Raw genomic sequence first — 22,018 nt, 5'->3', positions numbered from 1 at the left:
TTATTGCATTGACTCTCATAATCTGGTGAATATTCTTGCATTAAACATGCAATAACTATCAAAAATGGTATCTCCCTTGGATTCTCATTGGTGGGAAATTTAACTTCAAGATTAGCTAGGGTATGAGTCTAGATGAACACACCGCAATATCACTCATATTCGAGTAGTAAACAGGCCAACCTGAACTGTAAAACATCCCATAAGTGGAGGTAAGGCATAAGTTAGGAGTGAACTTAACACTGTTAAGGGCAATAGGACTTCAAATAAAGTGTGGAAGGCAGTAAGGTTGCTTTTTTCATGTTATGCAGATTAAACACACAGGGGATTTAGCTCAAATGGTCGAGCGCTCGCTTAGCATGCGAGAGGTAGCGGGATCGATGCCCGCATTCTCCATTATAAAATTTGCATACATTTTATTTTTAACTTGTCATTGCCAAGGTCATTGCAGAGTAAGAACAGAAAAATCACAGATGGCTTTCAAATATGGTCTCATTATAACAACTAAAGTGGTTTAATCAAAAGGGTTCAGGTATTCTTTAGCATGTGAGAGGAATTTGAATTCTTATGCAATCTCAAAATGAAGTTCTCACAACTTCCATTTTCATTTTCTCTTATTTTTTTTGACACTCTGTCCTCTGAAGGATGTATAAATCTGGCTTTCCTTTCAAAACAAGAGTAGAGGAATATCCAGGATTTGATTTTCTTCACAAAAAGGGATTGGTCTGCATACTGTTTTAAGGAGGGAACCCGGCTAGCTCAGTCGGTAGAGCATGAGACTTTTAATCTCAGGGTCGTGGGTTCGAGCCCCACGTTGGGCGAAAATGAGTAATTTTTGCCTGAATATTGCATTGACTCTCATAATATGGAGATTAATCTTGCATTAGACATGCAATAACTCCCAAAAATTGTCCAGGAATGGATTTCCTTCATAAAAAATGATTAGTCTGCATACCATCTTGAAGTGGGAGCCCGGCTAGCTCAGTCGGTAGAGCATGAGACTCTTAATCTCAGGGTCGTGGGTTTGAGCCCCACGTTGGGCGAAAATGAGTAATTTTTGCTGGACTCTCATAATCTGGTGATTATTGTTGCATTAGACATGCAATAACTATCAAAAATGGTATCTCCCTTGGTTTCTCATTGGTGGGAAATTTAACTTCAAGATTAGGTAGGGTATGAGTCTAGATGAACACACCACAATATCACTCATATTCGAGTAGTAAACAGGCCAACCTGAACTGTAAAACATCCCATAAGTGGAGGTAAGGCATAAGTTAGGAGTGAACTGAACACTGTTATGGGCAATTGGACTTCAAATAAAGTGTGGAAGGCAGTAAGGTTACTTTTTTCATGTTATGCAGATTAAACACACAGGGGAATTAGCTCAAATGGTAGAGCGCTCGCTTAGCATGCGAGAGGTAGCAGGATCGATACCCGCATTCTCCATTATAAAATTTGCATACATTTTATTTTTAACTTGTCATTGCCAAGGTCATTGCAGAGTAAGAACAGAAAAATCACAGATGGCTTTCAAATATGGTCTCATTATAACAACTAAAGTGGTTTAATCAAAAGGGTTCAGGTATTCTTTAGCATGTGAGAGGAATTTGAATTCTTATGCAATCTCAAAATGAAGTTCTCACAACTTCCATTTTCATTTTCTCCTATTTTTTTTGACACTCTGTCCTCTGAAGGATGTATAAATCTGGCTTTCCTTGCAAAACAAGAGTAGAGGAATATCCAGGATTTGGTTTTCTTCACAAAAAGGGATTGGTCTGTATACTGTCTTAAGGAGGGAGCCCGGCTAGCTCAGTCGGTAGAGAATGAGACTCTTAATCTCAGGGTCGTTGGTTCGTGCCCCACGTTGGGCGAAAAAGAGTAATTTTTGCCTGAATATTGCATTGACTCTCATAATATGGAGATTAATCTTGCATTAGACCTGCAATAACTCCCAAAAATTGTCCAGGAATGGATTTCCTTCATAAAAAATAATTTGTCTGCATACCATCTTGAAGTGGGAGCCTGGCTAGCTCAGTCGGTAGAGCATGAGACTCTTAATCTCAGGGTCGTGGGTTCGAGCCCCACGTTGGGCGAAAATGAGTAATTTTTGCTGGATTATTGCATTGACTCTCATAATCTGGTGAATATTCTTGCATTAGACATGCAATAACTATCAAAAATGGTATCTCCCTTGGTTTCTCATTGGTGGGAAATTTAACTTCAAGATTAGGTAGGGTATGAGTCTAGAGGAACACACCACAATATCACTCACATTCGAGTAGTAAACAGGCCAACCTGAACTGTAAAACATCCCATAAGTGGAGGTAAGGCATAAGTTAGGAGTGAACTGAACACTGTTATGGGCAATTGGACTTCAAATAAAGTGTGGAAGGCAGTGAGGTTACTTTTTCATGTTATGCAGATTAAACACACAGGGGAATTAGCTCAAATTGTAGAGCGCTCGCTTAGCATGCGAGAGGTAGCGGGATCGATACCCGCATTCTCCATTATAAAATTTGCATACATTTTATTTTTAACTTGTCATTGCCAAGGTCATTGCAGAGTAAGAACAGAAAAATCACAGATGGCTTTCAAATATAGTCTCATTATAACAACTAAAGTGGTTTAATCAAAAGGGTTCAGGTATTCTTTAGCATGTGAGAGGAATTTGAATTCTTATGCAATCTCAAAATGAAGTTCTCACAACTTCCATTTTCATTTTCTCTTATTTTTTTGACACTCTGTCCTCTGAAGAATGTATAAATCTGGCTTTCCTTGCAAAACAAGAGTAGAGGAATATCCAGGATTTGATTTTCTTCACAAAAAGGGATTGGTCTGCATAGTGTCTTAAGGAGGGAGCCCGGCTAGCTCAGTCGGTAGAGCATGAGACTCTTAATCTCAGGGTCGTGGGTTCGAGCCCCACGTTGGGCGAAAACGAGTAATTTTTGCCTGAATATTGCATTGACTCTCATAATATGGAGATTAATCTTGCATTAGACCTGCAATAACTCCCAAAAATTGTCCAGGAATGGATTTCCTTCATAAAAAATGATTAGTCTGCATGCCATCTTGAAGTGGGAGCCCAGCTAGCTCAGTCGGTAGAGCATGAGACTCTTAATCTCAGGGTCGTGGGTTCGAGCTGCACGTTTGGGCGAAAATGAGTAATTTTTGCTGGATTATTGCATTGACTCTCATAATCTGGTGAATATTCTTGCATTAGACATGCAATAACTATCAAAAATGGTATCTCCCTTGGTTTCTCATTGGTGGGAAATTTAAATTCAAGATTAGCTAGGGTATGAGTCTAGATGAACACATCGCAATATCACTCATATTCGAGTAGTAAACAGGCCAACCTGAACTGTAAAACATCCCATAAGTGGAGGTAAGGCATAAGTTAGGAGTGAACTGAACACTGTTATGGGCAATTGGACTTCAAATAAAGTGTGGAAGGCAGTGAGGTTACTTTTTCATGTTATGCAGATTAAACACACAGGGGAATTAGCTCAAATTGTAGAGCGCTCGCTTAGCATGCGAGAGGTAGCGGGATCGATACCCGCATTCTCCATTATAAAATTTGCATACATTTTATTTTTAACTTGTCATTGCCAAGGTCATTGCAGAGTAAGAACAGAAAAATCACAGATGGCTTTCAAATATAGTCTCATTATAACAACTAAAGTGGTTTAATCAAAAGGGTTCAGGTATTCTTTAGCATGTGAGAGGAATTTGAATTCTTATGCAATCTCAAAATGAAGTTCTCACAACTTCCATTTTCATTTTCTCTTATTTTTTTGACACTCTGTCCTCTGAAGGATGTATAAATCTGGCTTTCCTTGCAAAACAAGAGTAGAGGAATATCCAGGATTTGATTTTCTTCACGAAAAGGGATTGGTCTGCATACTGGCTTAAGGAGGGAACCCGGCTAGCTCAGTCGGTAGAGCATGAGACTCTTAATCTCAGGGTTGTGGGTTCGAGCCCCACGTTGTGCGAAAATGAGTAATTTTTGCCTGAATATTGCATTGACTCTCATAATATGGAGATTAATCTTGCATTAGACCTGCAATAACTCCCAAAAATTGTCCAGGAATGGATTTCCTTCATAAAAAATGATTAGTCTGCATACCATCTTGAAGTGGGAGCCCAGCTAGCTCAGTCGGTAGAGCATGAGACTCTTAATCTCAGGGTCGTGGGTTCGAGCCCCACGTTGGGCGAAAATGAGTAATTTTTGCTGGATTATTGCATTGACTCTCATAATCTGGTGAATATTCTTGCATTAGACATGCAATAACTATCAAAAATGGTATCTCCCTTGGTTTCTCATTGGTGGGAAATTTAACTTCAAGATTAGCTAGGGTATGAGTCTAGATGAACACACCGCAATATCACTCATATTCGAGTAGTAAACAGGCCAACCTGAACTGTAAAACATCCCATAAGTGGAGGTAAGGCATAAATTAGGAGTGAACTTAACACTGTTATGGGCAATTGGACTTCAAATAAAGTGTGGAAGGCAGTAAGGTTACTTTTTTCATGTTATGCAGATTAATCACACAGGGGAATTAGCTCAAATGGTAGAGCGCTCGCTTAGCATACGAGAGGTAGCGGGATCGATGCCCGCATTCTCCATTATAAAATTTGCATACATTTTATTTTTAACTTGTCATTGCCAAGGTCATTGCAGAGTAAGAACAGAAAAATCACAGATGGCTTTCAAATATGGTCTCATTATAACAACTAAAGTGGTTTAATCAAAAGGGTTCAGGTATTCTTTAGCATGTGAGAGGAATTTGAATTCTTATGCAATCTCAAAATGAAGTTCTCACAACTTCCATTTTCATTTTCTCTTATTTTTTTGACACTCTGTCCTCTGAAGGATGTATAAATCTGGCTTTCCTTGCAAAACAAGAGTAGAGGAATATCCAGGATTTGATTTTCTTCACAAAAAGGGATTGGTCTGCATACTGTCTTAAGGTGGGAGCCCGGCTAGCTCAGTCGGTAGAGCATGAGACTCTTAATCTCAGGGTCGTGGGTTCGAGCCCCACGTTGGGCGAAAACAAGTAATTTTTGCCTGAATATTGCATTGACTCTCATAATATGGAGATTAATCTTGCATTAGACCTGCAATAACTCCCAAAAATTGTCCAGGAATGGATTTCCTTCATAAAAAATGATTAGTCTGCATACCATCTTGAAGTGGGAGCCCGGCTAGCTCAGTCGGTAGAGCATGAGACTCTTAATCTCAGGGTCGTGGGTTCGAGCCCCACGTTGGGCGAAAAGGAGTTATTTTTGCTGGATTATTGCATTGACTATCATAATCTGGTGAATATTCTTGCATTAGAAATGCAATAACTATCAAAAATGGTATCTCCCTTGGTTTCTCATTGGTGGGAAATTTAACTTCAAGATTAGCTAGGGTATGAGTCTAGATGAACACACCGCAATCTCACTCATATTCGAGTAGTAAACAGGCCAACCTGAACTGTAAAACATCCCATAAGTGGAGGTAAGCAATAAGTTAGGAGTGAACTTAATACTGTTATGGGCAATTGGACTTCAAATAAAGTGTGGAAGGCAGTAAGGTTACTTTTTTCATGTTATGCAGATTAAACACACTGGGGAATTAGCTCAAATGGTAGAGCGCTCACTTAGCATGCGAGAGGTAGCGGGATCGATGCCCGCATTCTCCATTATAAAATTTGCATACATTTTATTTTTAACTTGTCATTGCCAAGGTCATTGCAGAGTAAGAACAGAAAAATCACAGATGGCTTTCAAATATGGTCTCATTATAACAACTAAAGTGGTTTAATCAAAAGGGTTCAGGTATTCTTTAGCATGTGAGAGGAATTTGAATTCTTATGCAATCTCAAAATGAAGTTCTCACAACTTCCGTTTTCATTTTCTCTTATTTTTTTGACACTCTGTCCTCTGAAGGATGTATAAATCTGGCTTTCCTTGCAAAACAAGAGTAGAGGAATATCCAGGATTTGATTTTCTTCACAAAAAGGGATTGGTCTGCATACTGGCTTAAGGAGGGAACCCGGCTAGCTCAGTCGGTAGAGCATGAGACTCTTAATCTCAGGGTTGTGGGTTCGAGCCCCACGTTGTGCGAAAACGAGTAATTTTTGCCTGAATATTGCATTGACTCTCATAATATGGAGATTAATCTTGCATTAGACCTGCAATAACTCCCAAAAATTGTCCAGGAATGGATTTCCTTCATAAAAAATGATTAGTCTGCATACCATCTTGAAGTGGGAGCCCAGCTAGCTCAGTCGGTAGAGCATGAGACTCTTAATCTCAGGGTCGTGGGTTCGAGCCCCACGTTAGGCGAAAATGAGTAATTTTTGCTGGATTATTGCATTGACTCTCATAATCTGGTGAATATTCTTGCATTAGACATGCAATAACTATCAAAAATGGTATCTCCCTTGGTTTCTCATTGGTGGGAAATTTAACTTCAAGATTAGCTAGGGTATGAGTCTAGATGAACACACCGCAATATCACTCATATTCGAGTAGTAAACAGGCCAACCTGAACTGTAAAACATCCCATAAGTGGAGGTAAGGCATAAGTTAGGAGTGAATTTAACACTGTTATGGGCAATTGGACTTCAAATAAAGTGTGGAAGGCAGTAAGGTTACTTTTTTCATGTTATGCAGATTAATCACACAGGGGAATTAGCTCAAATGGTAGAGCGCTCGCTTAGCATACGAGAGGTAGCGGGATCGATGCCCGCATTCTCCATTATAAAATTTGCATACATTTTATTTTTAACTTGTCATTGCCAAGGTCATTGCAGAGTAAGAACAGAAAAATCACAGATGGCTTTCAAATATGGTCTCATTATAACAACTAAAGTGGTTTAATCAAAAGGGTTCAGGTATTCTTTAGCATGTGAGAGGAATTTGAATTCTTATGCAATCTCAAAATGAAGTTCTCACAACTTCCATTTTCATTTTCTCTTATTTTTTTTGACACTCTGTCCTCTGAAGGATGTATAAATCTGGCTTTCCTTGCAAAACAAGAGTAGAGGAATATCCAGGATTTGATTTTCTTCACAAAAAGGGATTGGTCTGCATACTGTCTTAAGGAGGGAGCCCGGCTAGCTCAGTCGGTAGAGCATGAGACTCTTAATCTCAGGGTTGTGGGTTCGAGCCCCACGTTGGGAGAAAACGAGTAATTTTTGCCTGAATATTGCATTGACTCTCATAATATGGAGATTAATCTTGCATTAGACCTGCAATAACTCCCAGAAATTGTCCAGGAATGGATTTCCTTCATAAAAAATGATTAGTCTGCATACCATCTTGCAGTGAGAGCCCGGCTAGCTCAGTCGGTAGAGCATGAGAGTCTTAATCTCAGGGTCGTGGGTTCGAGCCCCACGTTGGGCAAAAATGAGTAATTTTTGCTGGACTCTCATAATCTGGTGATTATTCTTGCATTAGACATGCAATAACTATCAAAAATGGTATCTCCCTTGGTTTCTCATTGGTGGGAAATTTAACTTCAAGATTAGGTAGGGTATGAGTCTAGATGAACACACCACAATATCACTCATATTCGAGTAGTAAACAGGCCAACCTGAACTGTAAAACATCCCATAAGTGGAGGTAAGGCATAAGTTAGGAGTGAACTGAACACTGCTATGGGCAATTGGACTTCAAATAAAGTGTGGAAGGCAGTGAGGTTACTTTTTTCATGTTATGCAGATTAAACACACAGGGGAATTAGCTCAAATGGTAGAGTGCTCGCTTAGCATGCGAGAGGTAGCGGGATTGATGCCCTCATTCTCCATTATAAAATTTGCATACATTTTATTTTTAACTTGTCATTGCCAAGGTCATTGCAGAGTAAGAACAGAAAAATCACAGATGGCTTTCAAATATGGTCTCATTATAACAACTAAAGTGGTTTAATCAAAAGGGTTCAGGTATTCTTTAGCATGTGAGAGGAATTTGAATTCTTATGCAATCTCAAAATGAAGTTCTCACAACTTCCGTTTTCATTTTCTCTTATTTTTTTTGACACTCTGTCCTCTCAAGGATGTATAAATCTGGCTTTCCTTGCAAAACAAGAGTAGAGGAATATCCAGGATTTGATTTTCTTCACAAAAAGGGATTGGTCTGCATACTGTCTTAAGGAGGGAGCCCGGCTAGCTCAGTCGGTAGAGCATGAGACTCTTAATCTCAGGGTCGTGGGTTCGAGCCCCACGTTGGGCAAAAATGAGTAATTTTTGCTGGATTATTGCATTGACTCTCATAATCTGGTGAATATTCTTGCATTAGACATGCAATAACTATCAGAAATGGTATATCCTTTGGTTTCTCATTGGTGGGAAATTTAACTTCAAGATTAGCTAGGGTATGAGTCTAGATGAACACACCGCAATATCACTCATATTCGAGTAGTAAACAGGCCAACCTGAACTGTAAAACATCCCATAAGTGGAGGTAAGGCATAAGTTAGGAGTGAACTTAACACTGTTATGGGCAATTGGACTTCAAATAAAGTGTGGAAGGCAGTAAGGTTACTTTTTTCATGTTATGCAGATTAATCACACAGGGGAATTAGCTCAAATGGTAGAGCGCTCGCTTAGCATGCGAGAGGTAGCGGGATCGATGCCCGCATTCTCCATTATAAAATTTGCATACATTTTATTTTTAACTTGTCATTGCCAAGGTCATTGCAGAGTAAGAACAGACAAATCACAGATGGCTTTCAAATATGGTCTCATTATAACAACTAAAGTGGTTTAATCAAAAGGGTTCAGGTATTCTTTAGCATGTGAGAGGAATTTGAATTCTTATGCAATCTCAAAATGAAGTTCTCACAACTTCCATTTTCATTTTCTCTTATTTTTTTTGACACTCTGTCCTCTGAAGGATGTATAAATCTGGCTTTCCTTGCAAAACAAGAGTAGAGGAATATCCAGGATTTGATTTTCTTCACAAAAAGGGATTGGTCTGCATACTGTCTTAAGGAGGGAGCCCGGCTAGCTCAGTCGGTAGAGCATGAGACTCTTAATCTCAGGGTCGTGGGTTCGAGCCCCACGTTGGGTGAAAACGAGTAAGTTTTGCCTGAATATTGCATTGACTCTCATAATATGGAGATTAATTTTGCATTAGACCTGCAATAACTCCCAAAAATTGTCCAGGAATGGATTTCCTTCATAAAAAATGATTAGTCTGCATACCATCTTGAAGTGGGAGGCTGGCTAGCTCAGTCGGTAGAGTATGAGACTCTTAATCTCAGGGTCGTGGGTTCGAGCCCCACGTTGGGCGAAAATGAGTAATTTTTGCTGGATTATTGCATTGACTCTCATAATCTGGTGAATATTCTTGCATTAAACATGCAATAACTATCAAAAATGGTATCTCCCTTGGATTCTCATTGGTGGGAAATTTAACTTCAAGATTAGCTAGGGTATGAGTCTAGATGAACACACCGCAATATCACTCATATTCGAGTAGTAAACAGGCCAACCTGAACTGTAAAACATCCCATAAGTGGAGGTAAGGCATAAGTTAGGAGTGAACTTAACACTGTTAAGGGCAATAGGACTTCAAATAAAGTGTGGAAGGCAGTAAGGTTGCTTTTTTCATGTTATGCAGATTAAACACACAGGGGATTTAGCTCAAATGGTCGAGCGCTCGCTTAGCATGCGAGAGGTAGCGGGATCGATGCCCGCATTCTCCATTATAAAATTTGCATACATTTTATTTTTAACTTGTCATTGCCAAGGTCATTGCAGAGTAAGAACAGAAAAATCACAGATGGCTTTCAAATATGGTCTCATTATAACAACTAAAGTGGTTTAATCAAAAGGGTTCAGGTATTCTTTAGCATGTGAGAGGAATTTGAATTCTTATGCAATCTCAAAATGAAGTTCTCACAACTTCCATTTTCATTTTCTCTTATTTTTTTTGACACTCTGTCCTCTGAAGGATGTATAAATCTGGCTTTCCTTTCAAAACAAGAGTAGAGGAATATCCAGGATTTGATTTTCTTCACAAAAAGGGATTGGTCTGCATACTGTTTTAAGGAGGGAACCCGGCTAGCTCAGTCGGTAGAGCATGAGACTTTTAATCTCAGGGTCGTGGGTTCGAGCCCCACGTTGGGCGAAAATGAGTAATTTTTGCCTGAATATTGCATTGACTCTCATAATATGGAGATTAATCTTGCATTAGACATGCAATAACTCCCAAAAATTGTCCAGGAATGGATTTCCTTCATAAAAAATGATTAGTCTGCATACCATCTTGAAGTGGGAGCCCGGCTAGCTCAGTCGGTAGAGCATGAGACTCTTAATCTCAGGGTCGTGGGTTTGAGCCCCACGTTGGGCGAAAATGAGTAATTTTTGCTGGACTCTCATAATCTGGTGATTATTGTTGCATTAGACATGCAATAACTATCAAAAATGGTATCTCCCTTGGTTTCTCATTGGTGGGAAATTTAACTTCAAGATTAGGTAGGGTATGAGTCTAGATGAACACACCACAATATCACTCATATTCGAGTAGTAAACAGGCCAACCTGAACTGTAAAACATCCCATAAGTGGAGGTAAGGCATAAGTTAGGAGTGAACTGAACACTGTTATGGGCAATTGGACTTCAAATAAAGTGTGGAAGGCAGTAAGGTTACTTTTTTCATGTTATGCAGATTAAACACACAGGGGAATTAGCTCAAATGGTAGAGCGCTCGCTTAGCATGCGAGAGGTAGCAGGATCGATACCCGCATTCTCCATTATAAAATTTGCATACATTTTATTTTTAACTTGTCATTGCCAAGGTCATTGCAGAGTAAGAACAGAAAAATCACAGATGGCTTTCAAATATGGTCTCATTATAACAACTAAAGTGGTTTAATCAAAAGGGTTCAGGTATTCTTTAGCATGTGAGAGGAATTTGAATTCTTATGCAATCTCAAAATGAAGTTCTCACAACTTCCATTTTCATTTTCTCCTATTTTTTTTGACACTCTGTCCTCTGAAGGATGTATAAATCTGGCTTTCCTTGCAAAACAAGAGTAGAGGAATATCCAGGATTTGGTTTTCTTCACAAAAAGGGATTGGTCTGTATACTGTCTTAAGGAGGGAGCCCGGCTAGCTCAGTCGGTAGAGAATGAGACTCTTAATCTCAGGGTCGTTGGTTCGTGCCCCACGTTGGGCGAAAAAGAGTAATTTTTGCCTGAATATTGCATTGACTCTCATAATATGGAGATTAATCTTGCATTAGACCTGCAATAACTCCCAAAAATTGTCCAGGAATGGATTTCCTTCATAAAAAATAATTTGTCTGCATACCATCTTGAAGTGGGAGCCTGGCTAGCTCAGTCGGTAGAGCATGAGACTCTTAATCTCAGGGTCGTGGGTTCGAGCCCCACGTTGGGCGAAAATGAGTAATTTTTGCTGGATTATTGCATTGACTCTCATAATCTGGTGAATATTCTTGCATTAGACATGCAATAACTATCAAAAATGGTATCTCCCTTGGTTTCTCATTGGTGGGAAATTTAACTTCAAGATTAGGTAGGGTATGAGTCCAGAGGAACACACCACAATATCACTCACATTCGAGTAGTAAACAGGCCAACCTGAACTGTAAAACATCCCATAAGTGGAGGTAAGGCATAAGTTAGGAGTGAACTGAACACTGTTATGGGCAATTGGACTTCAAATAAAGTGTGGAAGGCAGTGAGGTTACTTTTTCATGTTATGCAGATTAAACACACAGGGGAATTAGCTCAAATTGTAGAGCGCTCGCTTAGCATGCGAGAGGTAGCGGGATCGATACCCGCATTCTCCATTATAAAATTTGCATACATTTTATTTTTAACTTGTCATTGCCAAGGTCATTGCAGAGTAAGAACAGAAAAATCACAGATGGCTTTCAAATATAGTCTCATTATAACAACTAAAGTGGTTTAATCAAAAGGGTTCAGGTATTCTTTAGCATGTGAGAGGAATTTGAATTCTTATGCAATCTCAAAATGAAGTTCTCACAACTTCCATTTTCATTTTCTCTTATTTTTTTGACACTCTGTCCTCTGAAGAATGTATAAATCTGGCTTTCCTTGCAAAACAAGAGTAGAGGAATATCCAGGATTTGATTTTCTTCACAAAAAGGGATTGGTCTGCATAGTGTCTTAAGGAGGGAGCCCGGCTAGCTCAGTCGGTAGAGCATGAGACTCTTAATCTCAGGGTCGTGGGTTCGAGCCCCACGTTGGGCGAAAACGAGTAATTTTTGCCTGAATATTGCATTGACTCTCATAATATGGAGATTAATCTTGCATTAGACCTGCAATAACTCCCAAAAATTGTCCAGGAATGGATTTCCTTCATAAAAAATGATTAGTCTGCATGCCATCTTGAAGTGGGAGCCCAGCTAGCTCAGTCGGTAGAGCATGAGACTCTTAATCTCAGGGTCGTGGGTTCGAGCTGCACGTTGGGCGAAAATGAGTAATTTTTGCTGGATTATTGCATTGACTCTCATAATCTGGTGAATATTCTTGCATTAGACATGCAATAACTATCAAAAATGGTATCTCCCTTGGTTTCTCATTGGTGGGAAATTTAAATTCAAGATTAGCTAGGGTATGAGTCTAGATGAACACATCGCAATATCACTCATATTCGAGTAGTAAACAGGCCAACCTGAACTGTAAAACATCCCATAAGTGGAGGTAAGGCATAAGTTAGGAGTGAACTGAACACTGTTATGGGCAATTGGACTTCAAATAAAGTGTGGAAGGCAGTGAGGTTACTTTTTCATGTTATGCAGATTAAACACACAGGGGAATTAGCTCAAATTGTAGAGCGCTCGCTTAGCATGCGAGAGGTAGCGGGATCGATACCCGCATTCTCCATTATAAAATTTGCATACATTTTATTTTTAACTTGTCATTGCCAAGGTCATTGCAGAGTAAGAACAGAAAAATCACAGATGGCTTTCAAATATAGTCTCATTATAACAACTAAAGTGGTTTAATCAAAAGGGTTCAGGTATTCTTTAGCATGTGAGAGGAATTTGAATTCTTATGCAATCTCAAAATGAAGTTCTCACAACTTCCATTTTCATTTTCTCTTATTTTTTTGACACTCTGTCCTCTGAAGGATGTATAAATCTGGCTTTCCTTGCAAAACAAGAGTAGAGGAATATCCAGGATTTGATTTTCTTCACGAAAAGGGATTGGTCTGCATACTGGCTTAAGGAGGGAACCCGGCTAGCTCAGTCGGTAGAGCATGAGACTCTTAATCTCAGGGTTGTGGGTTCGAGCCCCACGTTGTGCGAAAATGAGTAATTTTTGCCTGAATATTGCATTGACTCTCATAATATGGAGATTAATCTTGCATTAGACCTGCAATAACTCCCAAAAATTGTCCAGGAATGGATTTCCTTCATAAAAAATGATTAGTCTGCATACCATCTTGAAGTGGGAGCCCAGCTAGCTCAGTCGGTAGAGCATGAGACTCTTAATCTCAGGGTCGTGGGTTCGAGCCCCACGTTGGGCGAAAATGAGTAATTTTTGCTGGATTATTGCATTGACTCTCATAATCTGGTGAATATTCTTGCATTAGACATGCAATAACTATCAAAAATGGTATCTCCCTTGGTTTCTCATTGGTGGGAAATTTAACTTCAAGATTAGCTAGGGTATGAGTCTAGATGAACACACCGCAATATCACTCATATTCGAGTAGTAAACAGGCCAACCTGAACTGTAAAACATCCCATAAGTGGAGGTAAGGCATAAATTAGGAGTGAACTTAACACTGTTATGGGCAATTGGACTTCAAATAAAGTGTGGAAGGCAGTAAGGTTACTTTTTTCATGTTATGCAGATTAATCACACAGGGGAATTAGCTCAAATGGTAGAGCGCTCGCTTAGCATACGAGAGGTAGCGGGATCGATGCCCGCATTCTCCATTATAAAATTTGCATACATTTTATTTTTAACTTGTCATTGCCAAGGTCATTGCAGAGTAAGAACAGAAAAATCACAGATGGCTTTCAAATATGGTCTCATTATAACAACTAAAGTGGTTTAATCAAAAGGGTTCAGGTATTCTTTAGCATGTGAGAGGAATTTGAATTCTTATGCAATCTCAAAATGAAGTTCTCACAACTTCCATTTTCATTTTCTCTTATTTTTTTGACACTCTGTCCTCTGAAGGATGTATAAATCTGGCTTTCCTTGCAAAACAAGAGTAGAGGAATATCCAGGATTTGATTTTCTTCACAAAAAGGGATTGGTCTGCATACTGTCTTAAGGTGGGAGCCCGGCTAGCTCAGTCGGTAGAGCATGAGACTCTTAATCTCAGGGTCGTGGGTTCGAGCCCCACGTTGGGCGAAAACAAGTAATTTTTGCCTGAATATTGCATTGACTCTCATAATATGGAGATTAATCTTGCATTAGACCTGCAATAACTCCCAAAAATTGTCCAGGAATGGATTTCCTTCATAAAAAATGATTAGTCTGCATACCATCTTGAAGTGGGAGCCCGGCTAGCTCAGTCGGTAGAGCATGAGACTCTTAATCTCAGGGTCGTGGGTTCGAGCCCCACGTTGGGCGAAAAGGAGTTATTTTTGCTGGATTATTGCATTGACTATCATAATCTGGTGAATATTCTTGCATTAGAAATGCAATAACTATCAAAAATGGTATCTCCCTTGGTTTCTCATTGGTGGGAAATTTAACTTCAAGATTAGCTAGGGTATGAGTCTAGATGAACACACCGCAATCTCACTCATATTCGAGTAGTAAACAGGCCAACCTGAACTGTAAAACATCCCATAAGTGGAGGTAAGCAATAAGTTAGGAGTGAACTTAATACTGTTATGGGCAATTGGACTTCAAATAAAGTGTGGAAGGCAGTAAGGTTACTTTTTTCATGTTATGCAGATTAAACACACTGGGGAATTAGCTCAAATGGTAGAGCGCTCACTTAGCATGCGAGAGGTAGCGGGATCGATGCCCGCATTCTCCATTATAAAATTTGCATACATTTTATTTTTAACTTGTCATTGCCAAGGTCATTGCAGAGTAAGAACAGAAAAATCACAGATGGCTTTCAAATATGGTCTCATTATAACAACTAAAGTGGTTTAATCAAAAGGGTTCAGGTATTCTTTAGCATGTGAGAGGAATTTGAATTCTTATGCAATCTCAAAATGAAGTTCTCACAACTTCCGTTTTCATTTTCTCTTATTTTTTTGACACTCTGTCCTCTGAAGGATGTATAAATCTGGCTTTCCTTGCAAAACAAGAGTAGAGGAATATCCAGGATTTGATTTTCTTCACAAAAAGGGATTGGTCTGCATACTGGCTTAAGGAGGGAACCCGGCTAGCTCAGTCGGTAGAGCATGAGACTCTTAATCTCAGGGTTGTGGGTTCGAGCCCCACGTTGTGCGAAAACGAGTAATTTTTGCCTGAATATTGCATTGACTCTCATAATATGGAGATTAATCTTGCATTAGACCTGCAATAACTCCCAAAAATTGTCCAGGAATGGATTTCCTTCATAAAAAATGATTAGTCTGCATACCATCTTGAAGTGGGAGCCCAGCTAGCTCAGTCGGTAGAGCATGAGACTCTTAATCTCAGGGTCGTGGGTTCGAGCCCCACGTTAGGCGAAAATGAGTAATTTTTGCTGGATTATTGCATTGACTCTCATAATCTGGTGAATATTCTTGCATTAGACATGCAATAACTATCAAAAATGGTATCTCCCTTGGTTTCTCATTGGTGGGAAATTTAACTTCAAGATTAGCTAGGGTATGAGTCTAGATGAACACACCGCAATATCACTCATATTCGAGTAGTAAACAGGCCAACCTGAACTGTAAAACATCCCATAAGTGGAGGTAAGGCATAAGTTAGGAGTGAATTTAACACTGTTATGGGCAATTGGACTTCAAATAAAGTGTGGAAGGCAGTAAGGTTACTTTTTTCATGTTATGCAGATTAATCACACAGGGGAATTAGCTCAAATGGTAGAGCGCTCGCTTAGCATACGAGAGGTAGCGGGATCGATGCCCGCATTCTCCATTATAAAATTTGCATACATTTTATTTTTAACTTGTCATTGCCAAGGTCATTGCAGAGTAAGAACAGAAAAATCACAGATGGCTTTCAAATATGGTCTCATTATAACAACTAAAGTGGTTTAATCAAAAGGGTTCAGGTATTCTTTAGCATGTGAGAGGAATTTGAATTCTTATGCAATCTCAAAATGAAGTTCTCACAACTTCCATTTTCATTTTCTCTTATTTTTTTTGACACTCTGTCCTCTGAAGGATGTATAAATCTGGCTTTCCTTGCAAAACAAGAGTAGAGGAATATCCAGGATTTGATTTTCTTCACAAAAAGGGATTGGTCTGCATACTGTCTTAAGGAGGGAGCCCGGCTAGCTCAGTCGGTAGAGCATGAGACTCTTAATCTCAGGGTCGTGGGTTCGAGCCCCACGTTGGGCTAAAACAAGTAATTTTTGCCTGAATATTGCATTGACTCTCATAATATGGAGATTAATCTTGCATTAGACCTGCAATAACTCCCAAAAATTGTCCAGGAATGGATTTCCTTCATAAAAAATGATTAGTCTGCATACCATCTTGAAGTGGGAGCCCGGCTAGCTCAGTCGGTAGAGCATGAGACTCTTAATCTCGGGGTCGTGGGTTCGAGCCCCACGTTGGGCGAAAATGAGTTATTTTTGCTGGATTATTGCATTGACTATCATAATCTGGTGAATATTCTTGCATTAGAAATGCAATAACTATCAAAAATGGTATCTCCCTTGGTTTCTCATCGGTGGGAAATTTAACTTCAAGATTAGCTAGGGTATGAGTCTAGATGAACACACCGCAATCTCACTCATATTCGAGTAGTAAACAGGCCAACCTGAACTGTAAAACATCCCATAAGTGGAGGTAAGCCATAAGTTAGGAGTGAATTTAATACTGTTATGGGCAATTGGACTTCAAATAAAGTGTGGAAGGCAGTAAGGTTACTTTTTTCATGTTATGCAGATTAAACACACTGGGGAATTAGCTCAAATGGTAGAGCGCTCGCTTAGCATGCGAGAGGTAGCGGGATCGATGCCCGCATTCTCCATTATAAAATTTGCATACATTTTATTTTTAACTTGTCATTGCCAAGGTCATTGCAGAGTAAGAACAGAAAAATCACAGATGGCTTTCAAATATGGTCTCATTATAACAACTAAAGTGGTTTAATCAAAAGGGTTCAGGTATTCTTTAGCATGTGAGAGGAATTTGAATTCTTATGCAATCTCAAAATGAAGTTCTCACAACTTCCGTTTTCATTTTCTCTTATTTTTTTTGACACTCTGTCCTCTGAAGGATGTATAAATCTGGCTTTCCTTGCAAAACAAGAGTAGAGGAATATCCAGGATTTGATTTTCTTCACAAAAAGGGATTGGTGTGCATACTGTCTTAAGGAGGGAGCCCGGCTAGCTCAGTCGGTAGAGCATGAGACTCTTAATCTCAGGGTCGTGGGTTCGAGCCCCACGTTGGGCGAAAACTAGAAATTTTTGCCTGAATATTGCATTGACTCTCATAATATGGAGATTAATCTTGCATTAGACCTGCAATAACTCCCAAAAATTGTCCAGGAATGGATTTCCTTCATAAAAAATGATTAGTCTGCATACCATCTTGAAGTGGGAGCCCGGCTAGCTCAGTCGGTAGAGCATGAGACTCTTAATCTCATGGTCGTGGGTTCGAGCCCCACCTTGGGCGAAAAAGAGTAGTTTTTGCTGGATTATTGCATTGACTCTCATAATCTGGTGAATATTCTTGCATTAGACATGCAATAACTATCAGAAATGGTATCTCCCTTGGTTTCTCATTGGTGGGAAATTTAACTTCAAGATTAGCTAGGGTATGAGTCTAGATGAACACACCGCAATATCACTCATATTCGAGTAGTAAACAGGCCAACCTGAACTGTAAAACATCCCATAAGTGGAGGTAAGGCATAAGTTAGGAGTGAACTTAACACTGTTATGGGCAATTGGACTTCAAATAAAGTGTGGGAGGCAGTAAGGTTACTTTTTTCATGTTATGCAGATTAAACACACAGGGGAATTAGCTCAAATGGTAGAGCGCTCGCTTAGCATGCGAGAGGTAGAGGGATCGATGCCCGCATTCTCCATTATAAAATTTGCATACATTTTATTTTTAACTTGTCATTGAAAAGGTCATTGCAGAGTAAGAACAGAAAAATCACAGATGGCTTTCAAATATGGTCTCATTATAACAACTAAAGTGGTTTAATCAAAAGGGTTCAGGTATTCTTTAGCATGTGAGAGGAATTTGAATTCTTATGCAATCTCAAAATGAAGTTCTCACAACTTCCATTTTCATTTTCTCTTATTTTTTTTGACACTCTCTCCTCTGAAGGATTTATAAATCTGGCTTTCCTTGCAAAACACGAGTAGAGGAATATCCAGGATTTGATTTTCTTCACAAAAAGGGATTGGTCTGCATACTGTCTTAAGGAGGGAGCCCGGCTAGCTCAGTCGGTAGAGCATGAGACTCTTAATTTCAGGGTCGTGGGTTCGAGCCCCAAGTTGGGCGAAAAAGAGTAATTTTTGCCTGAATATTGCATTGACTCTCATAATATGGAGATTAATCTTGCATTAGACCTGCAATAACTCCCAAAAATTGTCCAGGAATGGATTTCCTTCATAACAAATAATTAGTCTGCATACCATCTTGAAGTGGGAGCCCGGCTAGCTCAGTCGGTAGAGCATGAGACTCTTAATCTCAGGGTAGTGGGTTCGAGCCCCACGTTGGGTGAAAATGAGTAATTTTTGCTGGACTCTCATAATCTTGTGATTATTCTTGCATTAGACATGCAATAACTATCAAAAATGGTATCTCCCTTGGTTTCTCATTGGTGGGAAATTTAACTTCAAGATTAGGTAGGGTATGAGTCTAGATGAACACACCACAATATCACTCATATTCGAGTAGTAAACAGGCCAACCTGAACTGTAAAACATCCCATAAGTGGAGGTAAGGCATAAGTTAGGAGTGAACTGAACACTGTTATGGGCAATTGGACTTCAAATAAAGTGTGGAAGGCAGTGAGGTTACTTTTTTCATGTTATGCAGATTAAACACACAGGGGAATTAGCTCAAATGGTAGAGCGCTCGCTTAGCATGCGAGAGGTAGCAGGATCGATGCCCGCATTCTCCATTATAAAATTTGCATACATTTTATTTTTAACTTGTCATTGCCAAGGTCATTGCAGAGTAAGAACAGAAAAATCACAGATGGCTCTCAAATATGGTCTCATTATAACAACTAAAGTGGTTTAATCAAAAGGGTTCAGGTATTCCTAAGCATGTGAGAGGAATTTGAATTCTTATGCAATCTCAAAATGAAGTTCTCACAACTTCCGTTTTCATTTTCTCTTATTTTTTTTGACACTCTGTCCTCTGAAGGATGTATAAATCTGGCTTTCCTTGCAAAACAAGAGTAGAGGAATATCCAGGATTTGATTTTCTTCACAAAAAGGGATTGGTCTGCATACTGTCCGGCTAGCTCAGTCGGTAGAGCATGAGACTCTTAATCTCAGGGTCGTGGGTTCGAGCCCCACGTTGGGCGAAAACGAGTAATTTTTGCCTGAATATTGCATTGACTCTCATAATATGGAGATTAATCTTGCATTAGACCTGCAATAACTCCCAAAAATTGTCCAGGAATGGATTTCCTTCATAAAAAATGATTAGTCTGCATACCATCTTGAAGTGGGAGCCCGGCTAGCTCAGTCGGTAGAGCATGAGACTCTAAATCTCAGGGTCGTGGGTTCGAGCCCCACGTTGGGCGAAAATGAGTAATTTTTGCTGGATTATTGCATTGACTCTCATAATCTGGTGAATATTCTTGCATTAGACATGCAATAACTATCAAAAATGGTATCTCCCTTGGTTTCTCATTGGTGGGAAATTTAACTTCAAGATTAGGTAGGGTATGAGTCTAGATGAACACACCACAATATCACTCATATTCGAGTAGTAAACAGGCCAACCTGAACTGTAAAACATCCCATAAGTGGAGGTAAGGCATAAGTTAGGAGTGAACTGAACACTGTTATGGGCAATTGGACTTCAAATAAAGTGTGGAAGGCAGTGAGGTTACTTTTTTCATGTTATGCAGATTAAACACACAGGAGAATTAGCTCAAATGGTAGAGCGCTCGCTTAGCATGCGAGAGGTAGCGGGATCGATGCCCGCATTCTCCATTATAAAATTTGCATACATTTTATTTTTAACTTGTCATTGCCAAGGTCATTGCAGAGTAAGAACAGAAAAATCACAGATGGCTTTCAAATATGGTCTCATTATAACAACTAAAGTGGTTTAATCAAAAGGGTTCAGGTATTCTTTAGCATGTGAGAGGAATTTGAATTCTTATGCAATCTCAAAATGAAGTTCTCACAACTTCCATTTTCATTTTCTCTTATTTTTTTTGACACTCTGTCCTCTGAAGGATGTATAAATCTGGCTTTCCTTGCAAAACAAGAGTAGTGGAATATCCAGGATTTGATTTTCTTCACAAAAAGGGATTGGTCTGCATACTGTCTTAAGGAGGGAACCTGGCTAGCTCAGTCGGTAGAGCATGAGACTCTTAATCTCAGGGTCGTGGGTTCGAGCCACACGTTTGGCAAAAACGAGTAATTTTTGCCTGAATATTGCATTGACTCTCATAATATGGAGATTAATCTTGCATTAGACATGCAATAACTCCCACAAATTGTCCAGGAATGGATTTCCTTCATAAAAAATGATTAGTCTGCATACCGTCATGCAGTGGGAGCCCGGCTAGCTCAGTCGGTAGAGCATGAGACTCTTAATCTCAGGGTCGTGGGTTCGAGCCCCACGTTGGGCGAAAATGAGTAATTTTTGCTGGACTCTCATAATCTTGTGATTATTCTTGCATTAGACATGCAATAACTATCAGAAATGGTATCTCCCTTGGTTTCTCATTGGTGGGAAATTTAACTTCAAGATTAGCTAGGGTATGAGTCTAGATGAACACACCGCAATATCACTCATATTCGAGTAGTAAACAGGCCAACCTGAACTGTAAAACATCCCATAAGTGGAGGTAAGGCATAAGTTAGGAGTGAACTTAACACTCTTATGGGCAATTGGACTTCAAATAAAGTGTGGAAGGCAGTAAGGTTACTTTTTTCATGTTATGCAGATTAATCACACTGGGGAAGTAGCTCAAATGGTAGAGCGCTCGCTTAGCATACGAGAGGTAGCGGGATCAATGCCCGCATTCTCCATTATAAAATTTGCATACATTTTATTTTTAACTTGTCATTGCCAAGGTCATTGCAGAGTAAGAACAGAAAAATCACAGATGGCTTTCAAATATGGTCTCATTATAACAACTAAAGTGGTTTAATCAAAAGGGTTCAGGTATTCTTTAGCATGTGAGAGGAATTTGAATTCTTATGCAATGTCAAAATGAAGTTCTCACAACTTCCGTTTTCATTTTCTCTTTTTTTTTTTGACACTCTGTCCTCTGAAGGATGTATAAATCTGGCTTTCCTTGCAAAACAAGAGTAGAGGAATATCCAGGATTTGATTTTCTTCACAAAAAGGGATTGGTCTGCATACTGTCTTAAGGACGGAGCCCGGCTAGCTCAGTCGGTAGAGCATGAGACTCTTAATCTCAGGGTCGTGGGTTCGAGCCCCACGTTGGGCGAAAACTAGTAATTTTTGCCTGAATATTGCATTGACTCTCATACTATGGAGATTAATCTTGCATTAGACCTGCAATAACTCCCAAAAATTGTCCAGGAATGGATTTCCTTCATAAAAAATGATTAGTCTGCATACCATCTTGAAGTGGGAGCCCGGCTAGCTCAGTCGGTAGAGCATGAGACTCTTAATCTCAGGGTCGTGGGTTCGAGCCCCACGTTGGGCGAAAATGAGTAGTTTTTGCTGGATTATTGCATTGACTCTCATAATC

The 22,018-nt window shown here is 39.5% G+C and overlaps 16 non-coding genes across 16 annotated transcripts; all 16 read left to right on the top strand.

The window, feature by feature from the left end:
- The first annotated feature begins 2,855 nt into the window (after positions 1 to 2,855).
- Positions 2,856 to 2,928, top strand: TRNAK-CUU (transfer RNA lysine (anticodon CUU)). The gene has a single exon. It is a non-coding gene; the product is annotated as a tRNA-Lys (tRNA).
- Positions 2,929 to 4,138: 1,210 nt separating this feature from the next.
- TRNAK-CUU (transfer RNA lysine (anticodon CUU)) lies at positions 4,139 to 4,211 on the top strand. The gene has a single exon. It is a non-coding gene; the product is annotated as a tRNA-Lys (tRNA).
- Positions 4,212 to 4,977: 766 nt separating this feature from the next.
- Positions 4,978 to 5,050, top strand: TRNAK-CUU (transfer RNA lysine (anticodon CUU)). Its single transcript has one exon. It is a non-coding gene; the product is annotated as a tRNA-Lys (tRNA).
- A 149-nt stretch (positions 5,051 to 5,199) lies between these two features.
- TRNAK-CUU (transfer RNA lysine (anticodon CUU)) lies at positions 5,200 to 5,272 on the top strand. The gene has a single exon. It is a non-coding gene; the product is annotated as a tRNA-Lys (tRNA).
- A 2,878-nt stretch (positions 5,273 to 8,150) lies between these two features.
- TRNAK-CUU (transfer RNA lysine (anticodon CUU)) lies at positions 8,151 to 8,223 on the top strand. Its single transcript has one exon. It is a non-coding gene; the product is annotated as a tRNA-Lys (tRNA).
- Positions 8,224 to 8,565: 342 nt separating this feature from the next.
- Positions 8,566 to 8,638, top strand: TRNAA-AGC (transfer RNA alanine (anticodon AGC)). The gene has a single exon. It is a non-coding gene; the product is annotated as a tRNA-Ala (tRNA).
- A 3,524-nt stretch (positions 8,639 to 12,162) lies between these two features.
- On the top strand, positions 12,163 to 12,235 carry TRNAK-CUU (transfer RNA lysine (anticodon CUU)). The gene has a single exon. It is a non-coding gene; the product is annotated as a tRNA-Lys (tRNA).
- A 1,209-nt stretch (positions 12,236 to 13,444) lies between these two features.
- Positions 13,445 to 13,517, top strand: TRNAK-CUU (transfer RNA lysine (anticodon CUU)). Its single transcript has one exon. It is a non-coding gene; the product is annotated as a tRNA-Lys (tRNA).
- A 766-nt stretch (positions 13,518 to 14,283) lies between these two features.
- On the top strand, positions 14,284 to 14,356 carry TRNAK-CUU (transfer RNA lysine (anticodon CUU)). The gene has a single exon. It is a non-coding gene; the product is annotated as a tRNA-Lys (tRNA).
- A 149-nt stretch (positions 14,357 to 14,505) lies between these two features.
- Positions 14,506 to 14,578, top strand: TRNAK-CUU (transfer RNA lysine (anticodon CUU)). The gene has a single exon. It is a non-coding gene; the product is annotated as a tRNA-Lys (tRNA).
- A 2,465-nt stretch (positions 14,579 to 17,043) lies between these two features.
- Positions 17,044 to 17,116, top strand: TRNAA-AGC (transfer RNA alanine (anticodon AGC)). The gene has a single exon. It is a non-coding gene; the product is annotated as a tRNA-Ala (tRNA).
- A 352-nt stretch (positions 17,117 to 17,468) lies between these two features.
- TRNAK-CUU (transfer RNA lysine (anticodon CUU)) lies at positions 17,469 to 17,541 on the top strand. The gene has a single exon. It is a non-coding gene; the product is annotated as a tRNA-Lys (tRNA).
- A 2,662-nt stretch (positions 17,542 to 20,203) lies between these two features.
- On the top strand, positions 20,204 to 20,276 carry TRNAA-AGC (transfer RNA alanine (anticodon AGC)). Its single transcript has one exon. It is a non-coding gene; the product is annotated as a tRNA-Ala (tRNA).
- A 574-nt stretch (positions 20,277 to 20,850) lies between these two features.
- On the top strand, positions 20,851 to 20,923 carry TRNAK-CUU (transfer RNA lysine (anticodon CUU)). Its single transcript has one exon. It is a non-coding gene; the product is annotated as a tRNA-Lys (tRNA).
- A 755-nt stretch (positions 20,924 to 21,678) lies between these two features.
- TRNAK-CUU (transfer RNA lysine (anticodon CUU)) lies at positions 21,679 to 21,751 on the top strand. The gene has a single exon. It is a non-coding gene; the product is annotated as a tRNA-Lys (tRNA).
- Positions 21,752 to 21,900: 149 nt separating this feature from the next.
- On the top strand, positions 21,901 to 21,973 carry TRNAK-CUU (transfer RNA lysine (anticodon CUU)). Its single transcript has one exon. It is a non-coding gene; the product is annotated as a tRNA-Lys (tRNA).
- The last annotated feature ends 45 nt before the right edge of the window (positions 21,974 to 22,018 follow it).

The sequence above is a fragment of the Lissotriton vulgaris genome, chromosome 1_1, assembly GCF_964263255.1.
Source record: "Lissotriton vulgaris chromosome 1_1, aLisVul1.2, whole genome shotgun sequence".
Classification (NCBI taxonomy): domain Eukaryota; kingdom Metazoa; phylum Chordata; class Amphibia; order Caudata; family Salamandridae; genus Lissotriton; species Lissotriton vulgaris.
Note: the sequence above shows the minus strand (reverse complement) of the source record. Positions and strands in the feature narration are given on the sequence as shown.